The following is a 16521-nucleotide window of genomic DNA, read 5'->3' as shown; positions in this document are numbered from 1 at the left end:
ACTCATAAGACTGCTTTTTGTACAAATCCCCCTTCTTTCTGCTTGAATTTATGGATTTGAAAGACGATGTTATGAGTTATCCCTCTTTGAGAGAAGTCCTCGATAAACTCGTCAAACACCTACTCAATTGACTCAATCTACAAAATCCAACTAGGTGGCAGTATCCTCTTCGAGTTTTAGTCCAAATTATGCAAATTACGTTGGAAAATCTAGGAGTTCTTGAGCTCTGATTACAGGCGCAAAGGCTGCCACATGATCCCAGGGATCTCTGTTCCCGAAATATTTCTTGTTTACCCAGTTCTAGACTTGGGATGGTCCGATCCTATGGTGATCTACCAACCTAAGCATAGGGTCTCCTAGTACTCCTCTATGAGCTCTTTCTAGTATTGGGTGTGATAAGGGTTTCACTCCTAAAGGCTCTCCTAATCAATAATTCTTGTTTGGTCTTGCAGGTGGTTGTTCCTCTCTTTGGACCCTTTCTACTCATTTGTGTTCTTGATGTGGCTCTTCTGTCCTTGTTGGATTTGATGTTATTGTTCTACTCTCATCTTGCTATTTTCAGTGGATTGGTGGTATTTGTGGTGCCTCTAGCTCTAACATGGCTTGATAACCACCTCTATTTGTGTTCTATTTTGCTGTTGCATATTGTTGGAGCCATGCTTGCAATGATGGTACTGTTGCTTGCTAGTCTTGAGGGTTGGGCAATGGTTGTCTATTTGTATGCGATATGATTTCATAATTATTTGAGAAATGACTTGTGGACTTGCTAGGGGTGTATATGGGATTTTGCTTCTCTTTAAGAAACTTAGTTACAATAGTTCTAGAGTTACCACTCTTTTACCATCCCCTGAATGGATTGGCTCATATTCATGTCCATATTTATTGACAATCCACTAGGCATGGCTAGGTTATAAGGGAAGAGTGGGGTTTTAGGGTATTTACACGGGTTTTGTCAATGGTTCGGGTGGTCTGTGTGAGGTTTTAGTGCTGCTGGAGTCGGTTTTTGTCGTGGGAAGCTGAGATGTTTGAGTTACCCCCTTTCGGTGCTGTCCGGGGCATACCTTCGACACCTTTGCTCATTTTGGTGTCGGCAACGCGTGCTTTGGCCGTCCTCCTTTTGTTGATGTCGTTCGGCTTTCTTTCTTTTTTTTTATGTTGTGAGTGTGCGTATGTGCGTATATGCCTGCATGTATGTGTAGGTGAGTGTGGATAGGCGTGTGTGTGTATATATATATGTGTGTGTGTGCATATTGCCGTGCGTGTGAACGTATGGGTGCGTGTGTGTTCAAGCATGTGTATATATATGTATATGTGCGCGAGCGGTGGCGTGGGAACGGGGGGTATGTATACTATATATATATATATATATATATATAGTTTTTTTCTGTGGTACTGGCGACGCAAAGACGGGGAGAGGGGGGAAGTGAGAGCGAGGGTGTGTGTGCGTGTGTGTGTGTATGTGTGTGTGTGTGTGTGTGTGTGTGTGTGTGAGAGAGAGAGAGAGGGTGTGTATGTGTGTATGTGAGTGTGTGTGTGCGTGAGTGATGCGGCGCCTGCACGGATTGAGTGGCGAGAGAGAGCGAGCGTAGAGATGGCGGGTTGCAACGGTGCGCACGAGCACAAGGGAGAGAGGGTGTGGAGAGATGGTGAGGGGGGGGGATGGGATAGGGTGTGTGTGTTTGCATCAAGCGCACACCCGCAATGGGCTAGGTCCGGGGTGTGAGGGCAAGTGTGTGCGCAGGCAGGTCGACAGCGGGCGCAAAACGGGGGGGGGGAGGGAGGGCTTAGTCAACGAAGTGGGGGAGGGTATATTAGAGAGAGAGAGAGAGAGAGAGAGAGAGAGAGAGAGAGAGAGAGAGAGAGAGAGAGAGAGAGATTGCCCCCTAAGGCGGGTTCCCACCAGAGAGGAAAAAGAGTGAGAGGGTGTGAGGTTGTGAGAGAGGGTGAGAGGGGATAGGGATAGGGTGTGTGGTGGAGAAGGGAATTGAGAGAGAGAGAGAGAGAGAGAGATTCCTTCCATGGTCTGCGGGGCCGCTCTCTTGAGAGAGAGAGAGAGAGAGAGAGAGATCTAGAGCTAGGTGAAGATGGGGGGGGGGGGGGGGGGGGTAGGTGGAGTGAGGCCAAAGGGATGTGGACGAGGGGGGGGATGGATTAGCGGGCTAGGGGAATGGGAAGGTAAGGCTGAGTGTGTGTGTGTGTGTGTGTGTGTGTGTGTGTGTGTGGGTAGATGAGAGAGAGAGAGATATGGTGAAGAAGAGAGAGAGACTTTGGCTTCTTCTATGCAATGAAGGAGATAGCGAGGGAGGATGGCCGAGCAATGTGCCATGTGGGCTGCCGAATGACGGGCTATGAGAGAGAGAGAGAGAGAGAGAGAGAGAGAGAGAGAATATGAATGAGGAAAAGAGAGTGTGTGCCAAGAAGGGAGAGAGGAGAAGAGGGAGGTGTATAGGGAAAATGGCGGTCTGCTAGGCTAGGGTATGGACGAGCTAGGGCTGTGAGATGGACCAAGGCATTACCGAGCCTCTCGATGGTGTTGCCAAGGCTCCAACAGAGGAAAAATATTTTTTTTTCTTTTTTTTCTTGGATTTCTAAAAATTGGCTATCATTAGCCCTCCCCTTTTGGCTAGAGGCATTCATGTCTCTAGCTCATCTGTTTGATCATTGTCGCCGGAGGTGGCGGTTAATGGTGTATCCTCATATGGAATGTCAATAGGTGGAGCTGGTCAAATCGAAGAAAATAAGGTTTAAGCCGCCAACCATTTACCCTGGTTTTATGAAGTTTTCCATCAGCTTCCATAAGCTGGTAGCTTCCATTGGCATACTTTTTCCTGATGATGAAAGAGCCTTCCAATCGGAGTAGGAGTTTCTTATCTTTGCGCGTGTCAAAGCGATTGTTGTAGTGGAGCACCAACATTCTATTTTTCAATTCTTTTTGCCGAAGATGCTGGTTAAAGCTAAGCCGTCTGTGCTCTGCTTGTGCCGCATAATAATTTATTGCTTCTTCTTGGTCCAACTGTAGTCTCTCCAAGTCGATGATGTGATCTCTCAAATGCATGTTGGGCTGTTGAAGTTGGCTTGCCATTACTCTGAGACTTTGTAGTTGCACTTCAATGGGCAATATTGCTTCCTTACCAAATACCAGATGATACTGTGTGAATCCCAAGGATGTACGGAATGAGGTTTTGTAGGCCCACAAAGCTGGTAGTAGGTACTTATCCCACTCTCCAAGATGATTGTTTACCTACTTGGTAATAATTTTAGAAACCATTCCATTCACCTTTTTAACTAGGCCATTACATTGAGGGTAATATGGTGAAGAGTGCCTCCTTGTAATGCCCAGTTTCTGCATTAATTCTCCTACCAAGTTTGCTCTGAAACCTGGTCCTCTATCATAGATGATCTCTAATGGTGTGCCAAACCTACAACATATGTGCTCGTAGATAAACTTAGCTACCTCTACCGCTATGATTCTAGTAGTGGTTGTAGCTTCTGCCCATTTAGTCATGTAGTCGACCCCCATGATAATGTAAAATTTTTCTGAGTTGGCCCTAGGTAATGGTCCTATGGCATCGATACCCCACTTTTCAAATGGTCCATATGAAAGAATAGGTGTCTGTGGTTCAGGCATAAGTGACCTAGTGCCGGCCTTTTGACACAACTTACACATTTTGCACCAGTGGTGTACATCACGGTTGAGGCTAGGCCATATGAAGCCAGCTTGCAAGATTTTCCTACTTGTTATGTTTAGGGCAAAGTGACCACCACAAGCCCCGTCGTGATAGCTAGCAATTACTCCCGTGATTTCATGAGAGAGAGAGACCTTCCTGAGTATTTGGTCCTTACCCTTACAGTACAAACCGTCATTGATGAGCCGATACCTTGTGGCCTTCCGCGTCAGCCATTGCTTCTGTCCCTTTATTAAATCTAATGGGCATTCCCCTATTTCCAAAAAATGCATGATGTCAGGTAAGGCGTCACTACCTGGAAATAGAAGGAGCTTTAAGCTTTATAGCCCCAACCACCACTTCCTGTAGTCTTTTACTTGCTAGGGAATCTGCTTCATGGTTTTGAGTCCTTGGGATATGGTATATTTAAACTTCTTTAAACTTATCCAACAAGGTTTTTACACCGCTTAAGTGAGTCCTCAAGCTAGGATTCTTGCATATCCATACCCCATTTACTTGCCTTACCAGAAGTAGAGCATCCCCAAATACATTAAGGCGTTGTACTCCTTGCGAGACGCACCATTGTAAACCCTTGGTTAGTGCTGCATACTCAACTTCATTGTTAGAATGTGAATCTAACAATTGGCACAACGAAAATACCTTTGTCATCAAAGACCACTATGCCTGCACAGCTGCTTTGTTGGAGGCTTGCTTGTAAGCTCCATCAAAGTAGAGAGAGTGTGCTCTTTCTACCATCGGTGGTACTATAGGTAATCGAACTTCTTCCCCTTTAGATTGCCTCTCCTTCCTTTCAAAGACTTGGTAGGTCATGAGTACCCCCAAGATTGCCCTTGTCGTGCCTTCCACTTGTATCGTGTAGTCAAATTCTTGCAGACGAACTAGCCATTTAGTAATCCTAGCAGACCAATCCATGTGTTGCACGACATAGGGAAATATCTCATCCGTGGTTAGAATCACAAATTTCTTAGGCAACAAATATGACCTAAACTTTGTAGTTGCAAACCTAAGGGCTAGGACTAAGTGTTCCACATGGGTGAAACCTTTCTCTGTTGCTGTCATCATTCGACTAAAGAAGTAGATTGGCCTCATGAAAGATGTCGTCGTATCATTTTGAAGTAGCACAAACCCCAATGAGTTATCACCCACACTTGAGCTGACATAGAATTTTTCATCCCACTTAGGCGGTGAGATAGTTGACAGGGTGGCTAAGACCTCCTTTACCTTGTTGTAGGGATGCTCGCTTTCCTCATCCCAAGTGAAAGTTGATTTTTGAGTGAGCTTTTGCAATGGTAGAACAAGTTGCGATAGTAGATGTATGAATCTACTCAAGTACCTCACTTTTTGTAGAAAAGAGACCAGTTGACGTACGATTGTTGGTGAAGGTAGGGCTATGAGTGCGAACACCTTACTTGGGTCGGCGTTGATACCTTTTGCTGAAATTTCATGGCCTAGTAGAATGACCTTACTCTCCACATTTAATTGCCCGCCTATGCTTTGCAACCTGGCCAAACCTTTAGTTACCTTTTCTAAGTGTGAAATGCAGGAGCTATATATACAAAAATCATCAATGAACACTCTTATGAATGTCCCAAAGAACGGTTGGAAAATATATGTGACATATGTTTGGAATGTGGCAGGTGCATTTGCGAGACCAAATGGCATAACCTTGTATGCAAAACAACCCCGTGGCGTGATAAAAGTGGTTTTTAGCTGATCTTCCAAGGCTATGTGTATTTGAAAGTATCCTGAATAACCATTACACACGGTATAGCATTCAAAACCCGCTACCTCATTCAAAATTTCATTCAAGAAAGGGAGGAAAGTGGTCTCTCTCTTTGTAGCTGCATTTAGTGGTTTGTAGTCAACACAGACCCTCCATTTACCATTCTTTTTAGGCGTCACTACTACGGGTGACACCCATTCTGAGTTTTCTACATGATAGATGAATCCCACCTCCAGCAGTTTCCTTACCTCGACCAAGAATGCCTTCTCTTGTATGACCCCTAGTCGTCGTAGCTTTTGCACAACTGGTTTTACCCCTTCCTTCAGCTTAATATGATGTTCCACCACTGTAATGCATGTGGTTCTTTCATAGTTGTCAATGAATAGGTTAGGAAATCCCATCAACATTTGCAAAAAACTATCTTTTTCCTCAAGTGTTCCGTGTATAGCATACCCTTCAACCTACTTTCTTCTAGGCCAGGTTATTTGCTCTCCTTTCCATTGTGTTGCCCTTCTGGTGATGGATCACCAGTTATGCTTACCCTGTGTGGATCCTTCATGATGATACCCATCACATCCATGGAACTGTCACTCTCGTTGGTGGATGTGGTCTCCTCCTCAAAAGTGGAAGACTCGCTAGTGGTTTCATCTGCTGATGTTTCCAGATTCATTTGCTTCTGCTTGCCAACCTTCATGTCATAGTAGATTGTCTCTCCTTTCTTACCGGTCATGCGTAGAAGGCTAGTGCCCCAGTCCTGTTTTGCCTTCATGGCCATCAACCATGGCCTTCCCAAGACTAGTGGATAGCCCTCTCCCTTAGTAGGCATTACAAAAACATCTACCTCTACCTCAGTGTTGAAAGCTTTTATCTTCATGGCACTTACCACACTGACACACTTTACCTTTGCGTTGTTTTCCATCTTTGCCTTGCATGGAGAAGGCCTGTCAACCTCGAGCCCTAATTGAAGCATCATAGCTTCGCTCATCACACAGATTTGTGCACCTCCATCAATGTAGGTGTTTCCAACTCTCTTTCCTTTTATGTTGACGTCGACAATTGGAAGGATGTCATCCAAGTTGCAACTCGAAATTGCTCCGGCTACTTTTGCTTTGGAGCGTCTTGTACTTACCATTTTGGACCATTGCCGCCTTAATTTTGGTGCGAGATGTAGCAGATGTGGCCATGTAATCTTTGGTCCTTGCTCTGCCACATCCAATGTTAGATCATAGGGCTTAGAACTTTCCCCTAACTGGAAGTCGATGATGCCCAATTTCCGTTGTGGCCTGGATGGCCTCTTGCTAGTCTCTCCTTTCATGCTTCTCTCATCATCTGATTGTGTAGCTTTCTCCCTCCTAACCCTTTTCACAGTCATGGCTTCAAGTGGTTCTAAAAAGATTACCTTCTCCTTACCCTTGTCCCTCTATTTTGCTCTAGGTGGATCCACTACTACGGCTTTTCCCTTATCTTCCAGCCTTATGATGTTTACAAGGCGATCACGTGGTGGTACTGGTGGAAGAGGTGGAATGGATGCTTGTGGTGGTGTCTGGGGTGGACGTAGAATTTGTGTTGGTGGGATTGGTGCTCGGGCTGGGGGTGTTTTTTCTCTAGGGGGTGACAGTTGGTTCCTCCTACCTCCTCTATTATAGTTTTGTCGTGGTTTGGGAGAGTAGTACATACCATGACCATCTTCTCCGCATTTGTAGCAGTGATACTCCCTGTTTTGTCGTCGTGCTCTTGCTAGGTCTTGATCTCTTTCTTGACTCCTTCTTTGCTGTATTAAGTGGACAGACAAATTCTGCAGTTGCTCAGTAATATGGGCCAACATATCTTGTTGGTCATCTCTTACCCCAAGAGCCGATGGTGGTGGTGGAATGGTGGTTGTCGTGGTTGCTGGTCGGCACAATGTTCCTGCTTTTGTTGACTCATTTTCTTTGGCTTTCATTCGTAGCTTCTTGTCCTTAAGGCGAGCAATCTCAACAACTAACACGTACGTAGCCGGGAATCTACCCTTCACCTTCTCCTTGAGAAGCGACCATAAGCCATGTGTGAACCGGTCTTTCTTTAGGAAATCGGGTACAGCTTCCCCCCTTGCCAGGGACTTAACCCACCGTTCCCACAAATCCACAAATTTGGACTCATAGGCGGCATATTCTAAAAGACCCTCCTGCTTCAGTATCTCAACTTGTCCCACAACTTCTTTGAAGTGGTACCTCCCCCAAAGCGCCTCTTAAAAGCGGGTTTTAAGGGCTCCCAGTCATCCTTGGTTGCTTGTGGAAGTGCATTGTACCATGATCTAGCTTTTAGCTTCATGAGATGCTTAAATATTCTAACCCGGGATTCATCCGTATCTTTGTTGCTCACTACACATGCTACTTCAAAGTCATCTAGGAAGTCTGTTACTAAATCCTCCCCCTTCTTTCCTTTAAATGTTGTAAATGCTACACTTGCCATAATCACTGAGAGAGAGCTAAAAAGACACACTGCTTAGCTTGCAAAAAGTTTTTTATTTTCCTTCTTTACAAGGAGGCGTGTATACCCTTTTATACTAGGACATAGATTAAAACTTCAAACGGTACATTGCCTTGTACCAAAGGTAAGACAAATGGCTGATCTGATGCCAGAACCTCAAAAAACCATTTCCCACCCAGCATGGTGTCAATGACGTGTTGATAGTGAGCCTTCAAGTCCAGTATTACCTTAATTGAGCGTACACATGTTGGTATGTGTGATCTGTCTTGAGGTAGGTTGTATTGATTCATGTGAAGCTTAGAGGTGCTTAGTCACTGTCCAAGCTTGTGGGAGAGGGTGGTGTTCTTTCCTGAAACAAACTCAGTCGATCCCTAGTTTCTCTAGTGAGAGTGTGAGCAAATGCTTCCGTTATCTGTGCTACAGCATCAAGTGCAACTTCGAAACTGACTGTGATAATTACCTCGATGACTTGAGTTACCCGATACTCGAAGTAGAATAGTGTTGATTCTCTATTGTGCAGAGCTCCTTCCATGTTGTCGGGGGTTGATTGTAGATTGCAGACATGGTTTCGACCTTCTCCTTCTTCTTCTTGGCACTTGGCCTTTGTATATCCACTGAGTTTGGTGTGTAGGTTGACTCTCCCACTGCAAATAGATTATTGTTACGCCTAGCACTCAAGCTTTGATGGAGATGCGGAGTTCGTCTAGTTGTGCTTGGAGCTCTTCTTCTTCTGTCATCCAATTAACGAACCCTGCTAGCCATTCATCCATCCACAAAAGTTTAGGGGTTTCAGTCTTGTAAACTAGAGGGTATCATGAAAGGATCCTCCGTGGGGACACCAAGAAAATGATAGTTGGAAATGACATGCCATATGTGGCAACACCACACATATCCTGAACATCCCCAAGCATCAACTCGGGGTAGGAGTGATCCTATGGGTAGGAAGGGGCACCACCTAGCATAAATCTGGCTAGGATGCAACCATACATGACCTAGGGTAGAAAAAGTGAAATGCTCTCTAGGTAGTCAACACGAAATGGTGGTGTAACAACCGTTCACATGTAGAGAAATACCTCATCACAAATCATTAATATGTGCACGGGAAAGATATGTGAAAAGCTCGGAACATGGCACACTGACTGGCGGAAGAGATTGCACATGATAGAGCACGAGTAGCGTGATATACAAGAGACGAAACATCCAGTAACTATGGGAATTTAGAATAGAGGATGGACCCTAAAGATCAAGACAAAATTACACCCCTTTTATTGGTGATGAGGATACTTACAAGTGGTGGTCGTAACGACTACAAACCTGTCTCTTGGCATTTGGGATGCAACATGTGATACGAGTGCCATATGGTGCACGACGCGGTTGGAGTTAGCAAGAGGGTTGGTTGAGGGAGAACAGCAAGACGATGCAGCCACACCAATGACCTCAATCACCAACATTGAGAGCGGACCAAGGTGGCATGGCATTGATACCTTCAACCCAAGCGTACTCATGTTGCTTGGTGGGAGAGTAGCGACTACTTCACGTGCATAGAGTGATCATGGTTTGGTGAATCATGGGGAGAATGGTGATGTTTCCAATGATAAGTACCCAAAGATCGCAACCAAACATGATGCCATTAGCTCTCAAGCATGGGTGCACTACGTGCTTGTGGTGCTTACAATGCAGAGTGCATGGAGCTAGTATGCCCCTCCTTCACTTGAGTGTTCTCTCTTGGGTGTCTCCTCTCCCTTGTGTATTGTGTCCCCTTTGTGCTAAGCGGAGGCCTCTCTATATAGGCTTGAGAGGTGGTCTTTACCCACTGGTCATTGCAAATATCCTCTGGTCGCAGTAGAAGGCCTAGATGCCTCTCTAGTAAGAGAGATATAGAGAGAGAAGGAAAGAGTAGGGTTGGGGAGAGTTTTCTTACAATCCACTAGCCATGGCTAAGTTATTAGGAAAGAGTGGGGTTTTAGGGTATTTACACGGGTTTTGTCAATGGTTCGGGTGGTCGATGTGAGGTTTTAGTGCTACTGGAGTCGGTTTTGTCGTGAGAAGCCGAGATGTTTGAGTTACCCCTTTCGGTGCTGACCGTGGCATGCCTTCGATGCCTTTGCTCATTTTGGTGTCGGCGACGCGTGCTTTGGCCGTCCTCCTTTTGTTGATGCGTTCGGCTTTCCTTCTTTTTTTAATGTTGTGAGTGTGCGTATATGCGTGCGTGTATATATGTAGGTGAGTGTGGGTAGGCGTGTGTGTGTGTGTGTATATATGTGTGTGCGTATTGGTGTGCGTGTAAACGTATGGGTGCATGTGTGTGAGCATGTGTGTATATATATTTATGTGTGCGTGAGCAGTGGCGTGGGAACGGGGGCGTATGTATACTATATATATAAATAAATATATATATTTTTAGTTTTTTTTTGTGGTTCTGGCGACGCAGAGACGAGGAAAGGGATGGAGTGAGAGAGAGGGTGTGTGCACGAGGGTGTGTGTGTGTGTGTGTGTGTGTGTGTGTGTGTGTGTGTGATGTGGCGCCTGCACGAGTTGAGTGGAGAGAGAGAGCGCAGAGATGGCGGGTTGCAACGATGGGCGCGAGCGCGAGGGAGAGAGGATGTGGAGACATGGTGAGGGGGGGGATGGGATAGGGTGTGTGCGTATTTGCATTAAGCGCGCGCCCGCAATGGGCTGGGTCCGGGGTGAGTGTGTGGGCGCAGGTGTCGACAACGGGCGCAAAACAAGGGGGGGGGAGGGGGAGGGCTTAGTCAACAAAGTGAGAGAGAGAGAGAGAGAGAGAGAGAGAGAGAGAGAGAGAGATTGCCCCCTAAGGCGGGTTCCCACCAGAGAGGAAAAAAGAGTGAGAGAGGGTGTGAAGTTGTGAGAGAGGGTGAGAGGGGATAGGGATAGGGTGTGTGGTGGAGAAGGGAATTGAGAGAGAGAGAGAGAGAGAGAGAGAGAGAGAGAGAGAGAGAGAGCTAGAGCTAGGTGAAGATGGGGGGGGGGGGGGGGGGGGGTAGGTGGAGTGAGGCCAAAGGGATGTGGACGAGGGGGGGGGGATGGATTAGCAGGCCAGGGGAATGGGAAGGTAAGGTTGAGTGTGTGTGGGGGTAGATGAGAGAGAGAGAGAGAGAGAGAGAGAGATATGGTGAAGAAGAGAGAGACTTCGGCTTCTTGTATGCAAGGAAGGAGATAGAGAGGGAGGATGGCCGAGCACTGCGCCATGTGGGCTGCCGACGGGCTGAGAGAGAGAGAGAGAGAGAGAGAGAGAGAGAGAGAGAGAGAGAGAGAGAGAGAAAATATAATGAGAAAAAGAGAGTGTGTGCCGAGAAGGGAGAGAGGGGAAGAGGGAGGTGTATAGGGAAAACGCCCAGGGGATTCACTCTACATACAAAACGGGATGCCACCTGGGAGCAGACAACTTTGATAAAACCCCTATATACGACTTGTATTGGGAAATATGACCCCCCTCTCTACGCTTATACGACAATGACTAAAGAAAACTATCATACCCCTATCTTTCATATAAAATTTATTGTTCCTCATACACCACAACAAAATGGACTTATTGAGAGAAAATGGGGCATTCTAATCCTCGTGGTCGTCGTCACATCTCCTCTACCCATTTAACTTCCTCCATTTATGATGTCAACACTTCAACTTCAGCCCAAGAGACCACTCCATATGCATCAGGTGCTTATTCATAAGACCAGATGAGAAAGACTTCGATACTCAACCTAAAATAACTCCACATTTTTGCTCCATTTTAGAGATTTTGCATGATACAGTACCAGCAAATGCTCTATCTGCTGCCAGCCACCAACCTGCTTCAACTCATGTTCATCATGCAGCTGATGCTTCAATTTTATTCTTCTCAACCACAAACTTGAGCATGGAGCCCTCTTTGTTTATGGAATTGACTTTCCCGAGAAATTCTCTCATGCTCTTGGTTTATCCACCTTTCGTATTCTAATGGCACCAACAACCAAATATAACATGGAGCTTCATCAAATGGATGTCAAGAGTACCTTTCTTAATGGTTTTCTTGACAAAGAGATATGTATGGCCCAACCTCCACATTTTGTTGATTCCCATCATGTAAGATGCAGCGGAAGTGAATGTTGAACTTTGCTCAAGATGAGTGCTCCGAACTGTGCTCAAAGGTTCCTTTTACTTATGGAAGGGAGAGCCTTCCGTTCCTCTAATGAGAGAGTGCAAATGATCACAAACAAAGTGAATAACATTGTGAATGAAGGTGTTGAGACTAAGAGAGAGATAGAGAGAAGAATACGACACCAGATTGTTGTCAAACCCTCCTCCAAGGGCCCTTATCTCGATGGCAAGAGAAGTCTATGTTATTGATTGCACAAGTACAAAGGTGTTGATGCAAGTTCATGATGCTATGATGCAATGCTGCTCTAAGTCGGAGACGATGGAGGACAACGAGGGAAACGATGACACTGATGAATGCTAGCTGAAAATGCTGACTTCAATGGCTGAATACGCTACTATATCTGGCTAAAAAATGTTGGTACATCTGGCTATAAAACGTTGCTCAAAACGTTGCTGCAGGCTGGTACAATCTACTAAAAACGCTACTACAGGTTGGCTGATTTTGTCTGCTTGAAAACGCTGGTACAATCTGCTATAAACACTAATGCTTGCTGATGTGAAAATGTTGGTTGGCTTATCAAAAAATGCTGGTAGGCTAATTTGCAAGCGTTGGTTTTGTTGAGGTCTTGCTGAGGAGAAACATAAGAGGGCCTGCTGTGCAAATTGTCTATGCTCTCTTTGTTTCTTTTGCTCTACTGAGTAACTACCAGGTTTCTTTTATATTAAATTAGCAAATTTGCCCTATCGAGTTTCCCAACAAAGTCACTTATTAATAATAAGGTGAAAAATGGCTAAAAGAGGGAAAATGGATTCTGTGCACTGTAAAATGCTCATGATAGCTACTCATTGTAATGCTGATGATCATGCTCTGTGCAACCAGAGGATATGCAACTACTCTAAGTGCCTGGACATGCAGGGCCTGCGCACAGGCTCAAAAAGGTGCCGAAACACTTCCTAGGTTGACATGAACCCTGGACTTGAAGTAGCTTGTCCACATGCACATAGGGTTAGATGTGCACGTGACACATCATCCTCCATTGCCTCTCAGCCTCTTAATGCGAATTTGCACTCTAATCTTGAGGCCTTAAGGGCTCCAAGCCGACAAGAGGCCTCGATCATGGGAAGGCCCTCTTGTTGAAATGCATCGCGAGGACTTGAATAGGGGTGCCATATGGGCATGGCCCCTTAGGACTTTAAGGAAGCACTAAGGGGAATATGCAAAAGCCAAAACCTTCGGGTTCAAGCTACAACATAGTGCGTAGAGAAGAGGCCTCGATGACGCGGATTTGCGCGTTGGGATACAGTCAGATCGTCCCTACGTGGTTGCATTGCATGGCCCCCTACCAAGCTGCATTCAATCCGTGCGTTATCCCAAGAAGGGGGCCGCAAGCGATCAATCTACCACACGTACATATTCAAATGCAGTGCAACAAGGGTCATACTCTGCCTTGGGTTGCAAGGCTTAGCTGCACTCTCACAATTTACGATAGCCATGAGGGCTATTACAATTGTTCCGAGCCAGACTTGATACAGTCAGCCGTGAGGGCTCTTTTAGGTTCCTTCGAGCATGGCTTTTGAAACGCGCCCTCTCACCTCTTCATTGCATTGAGATTATTGCCTACAATGGGTTGTGGCGGGGCCTATTGAGATGTTTATGGAGGCTACGAGCTCGAGGGATGTCATGCTCAGTCTTCTAATTAATCTCGATCTAGTGGCCTCGCCTGATGCAAATGATCAGGAGGTAGCTCACCGAGAGGCTTGGGAGCGAGTAGCTTGCGTATACAGGGCATTGCACTCGGCAGCAAAGCATGGGCATGCCGATGCGGTGCAGGTGATCATGTCGGATTTGTTCAAGCAAGCATCCTGGGCCGAGGACAAGCTGTTGGATCTTGCTAATCATGCTACGAAAGAAGGCATTTATAGGGAGAAGTGGGCCGAGGACAACAAGTTGCTATTGGATTCTGATGCTCCTTGAAAAGAACACATTTACAAGGAGAAGTGGTATTTCCATGGAATTAGAGATCAGCCTTTTCTTGGAGCTTGCTATACCACCAAAACAATCTCTACTTTACAATCCAAGACTTCTGCGTTCAAGAATTCCTACGCATAGATTTTACAAAATGAAAGTGATTACACCTAAAATAGCACCAAGAAAATGTTGAATCTTCACATGGTCAGAGTTAAAATTCCAACGTTGTCATATAACTTCCAAAAAGCAACATACAAACATTTGACATAAAACTTTTAGAAAGGAAGCGTACAAACACTATGTAATAATTGAAAAGAGTTGGAAAAAAAATGCATCGGCCAATATGTATTTGAAATATCAACCATAGACACCTGGAACGAGAACAAGATCGACAAGGCAATCAAAGATGAAAACGGCTTGCTAATTTCACTAGAACGGTTTTAATGGCTTTATACAGGTGTATTGTGTATATAACATTTTAAACTCCCCCAAAAAATGGCAAATAAAAAATGAGAAACAAGGAACTTTGGAAACAGAGTTTCTGATCCGATTTGTGGTGTTATAGTTTAAACAGATTTGTGGAAGCAAATGAAATGCATTAAAATCTAGGATAATTGTGAGGTAGCCAGAGTTTCATGTAGTTAGATACGTTAGAGAGAGAGAGAGAGAGAGAGAGAGAGAGAGAGAGAGAGAGAGAGAGATTGTGTACATGCAGTGCAGTGGTGTATGCTGCGAATGCATGCCACCAGGAACATCAAGATAAAAGCATAAACGATCACCCGAATGGAGAGTTGTTTCGATGGAGGAAAGAGGCCTTATTGGCTGAGACAAGAGACAGTGCAGCAGACCTAGTTGACCATGCTCTCTATGATGTAAGTGAGCACATTCCCACAAATACAACAAATAAAACTTTATTAAAGCAATGTCCAATGCTAAACAAGTTACAATTATGCCTCTAAATTTGTCGCTGCATCCTTATAAACGAAAAGATTTCACGCAGCTAATAAAAATTATCCCTATATGTTACACAAAGAGTAGTTCATTCTTCATTTAAATTGCTAACCTTGCTCTGGTTTGAAGCCGAGAAGAAATCTGCTCTTTCTTGTTCCGGTTGGTGGAGCAAGCAATGGATTCTTTGTTGGATTTGATTTCCTATTCAAATGCCCCTTTGAGTTCACATTCTCATCAGCGACAGCATGCACCATCACTGCTATCTGAGTAGTCCTCCTTTACCCTGATGTAGCACGTCATTGAGGGCCTCCGCATTCTTTACATCCTTAAATCGCATCGTTTTGTGCTTTTTCTTAAGCGCAGAGGCATGGGCAGCCATCTCGGTCTGCTCAAAAGCTTGAGCCTCAAGCCTGTCACACTGCAAGAAGGTAGGGGGGAGCCACACCTAAGACGCAGGGAGAAGAAGCCCTTATATCTATGCTTCTCGTTCATCAGAAGAGATCCATGGCTTGTTGAGGGCTTTGGTGAGAGACAGATTGCCCAACAGGGAAAGCTTTGGTTAGCTCTTTGTGTTCCTTGCAAAAAGAAAAATAAGCAGAGTTGTTCTTGGCCTTGGGGGCTTCGACAGACGCCATAGCTAGCACGCCTCCTGTACTGTCAGAGGCGAGAGTTCAAGTGGGTTGCATTGGCGGCAATGGTTTTCAAAGTGCTGCATTCACACATGGCCCGTGTCCATGTTTGGGCAATGGGAAGGGGTCCCATAAGGGATTATTGGTCCACTTTACAAGGCATCAGCAAAGGGGTAATCTTGGTTCTCTAAGGGTGGGTTCAGACGGGGCAGTGGCACATTCACCCACAGGGGTGTTGCTGTGAAGTGGCACGTGAGCATTGAAAGGAAGAGACAAAGAGTTCTCCGGACCCACCATAAAAATGGGCGACACCCCCCCTCTTGAAAGATGACGATTTCCGCACACTTTTCGGCGTGAAAGACGGAGAAGCTCTGATGATGCCCACCATAGCCTATTGCATGCCAGCAGGTTTTTTCTGGATTTGTTGCAAGCTGAGGCACGCTTTTTGTGTGGCAAAGAGCTGGCCTGTTGTGAACCAGGAGGGAGGAGGCAGAAGAATTCCACGAAAGCTATCGGCACCCTCATCTGAACCCAGCCTAAGGATGGGTTTAGACTAGGCGACGGACTAGGCGGCGGAAGATGACTCGCTTTTCATATGCCGCCCAAGGCCTTGCTCACAAGAGGCGGAGGCAGGAAAATGAAGATTATTTTTGCATAGTTTGTCGTCCAATGAGTTGTGGTGTGTTGGTAGAGCTCTACGCGCACAACCTCAAGATGAGGCTTCCAAATGCAAGATCCACAAGTGCCACTGAAAAGTGAGCAGCAATGCCTTTCTTCCGGGGGGGCCTTGCCAATGTTTGTGTGGGTCCAGAAACTCACAGTTTCCTTTTGGACCAATAGGTAGCCCCCAAACTAGAGCCAAGCCCCTTTTCATTTGTCTTCCACCGGGTCGTCTGAACCCGGCCTGAGGTCGAATTCGGTTTGTGAACTAGGAGTAAATTGTGCACGTCGTGGCTATTATTACAGCTATTGTGAGTTGCATGTCAAGTGACTGTG

At 45.6% G+C, this 16521-nt stretch overlaps 2 long non-coding RNA genes across 2 annotated transcripts in view; one reads left to right on the top strand and one right to left on the bottom strand.

Moving 5' to 3' along the window:
- LOC147463848 (uncharacterized) overlaps positions 1 to 16061 on the bottom strand; it is an 88758-nt gene extending 72697 nt beyond the window's left edge. The window contains exon 1 of the long non-coding RNA XR_015185456.1: positions 15009 to 16061. This is a non-coding gene — a long non-coding RNA (uncharacterized LOC147463848). The remainder of the gene's footprint in view (positions 1 to 15008) is intronic.
- Positions 1 to 16521, top strand: part of LOC147463847 (uncharacterized) — a 96246-nt gene that overhangs the window by 74030 nt on the left and 5695 nt on the right. Inside the window, exon 4 of the long non-coding RNA XR_015185459.1 lies at positions 14661 to 14817. This is a non-coding gene — a long non-coding RNA (uncharacterized LOC147463847). The remainder of the gene's footprint in view (positions 1 to 14660; positions 14818 to 16521) is intronic.

Source organism: Adiantum capillus-veneris, chromosome 2, assembly GCF_014529385.1.
Source record: "Adiantum capillus-veneris isolate H3 chromosome 2, ASM1452938v2, whole genome shotgun sequence".
NCBI classification, from domain to species: domain Eukaryota; kingdom Viridiplantae; phylum Streptophyta; class Polypodiopsida; order Polypodiales; family Pteridaceae; genus Adiantum; species Adiantum capillus-veneris.
The sequence above is the reverse complement of the archived record's forward strand: the minus strand, read 5'-3'. Positions and strand labels throughout refer to the sequence as shown.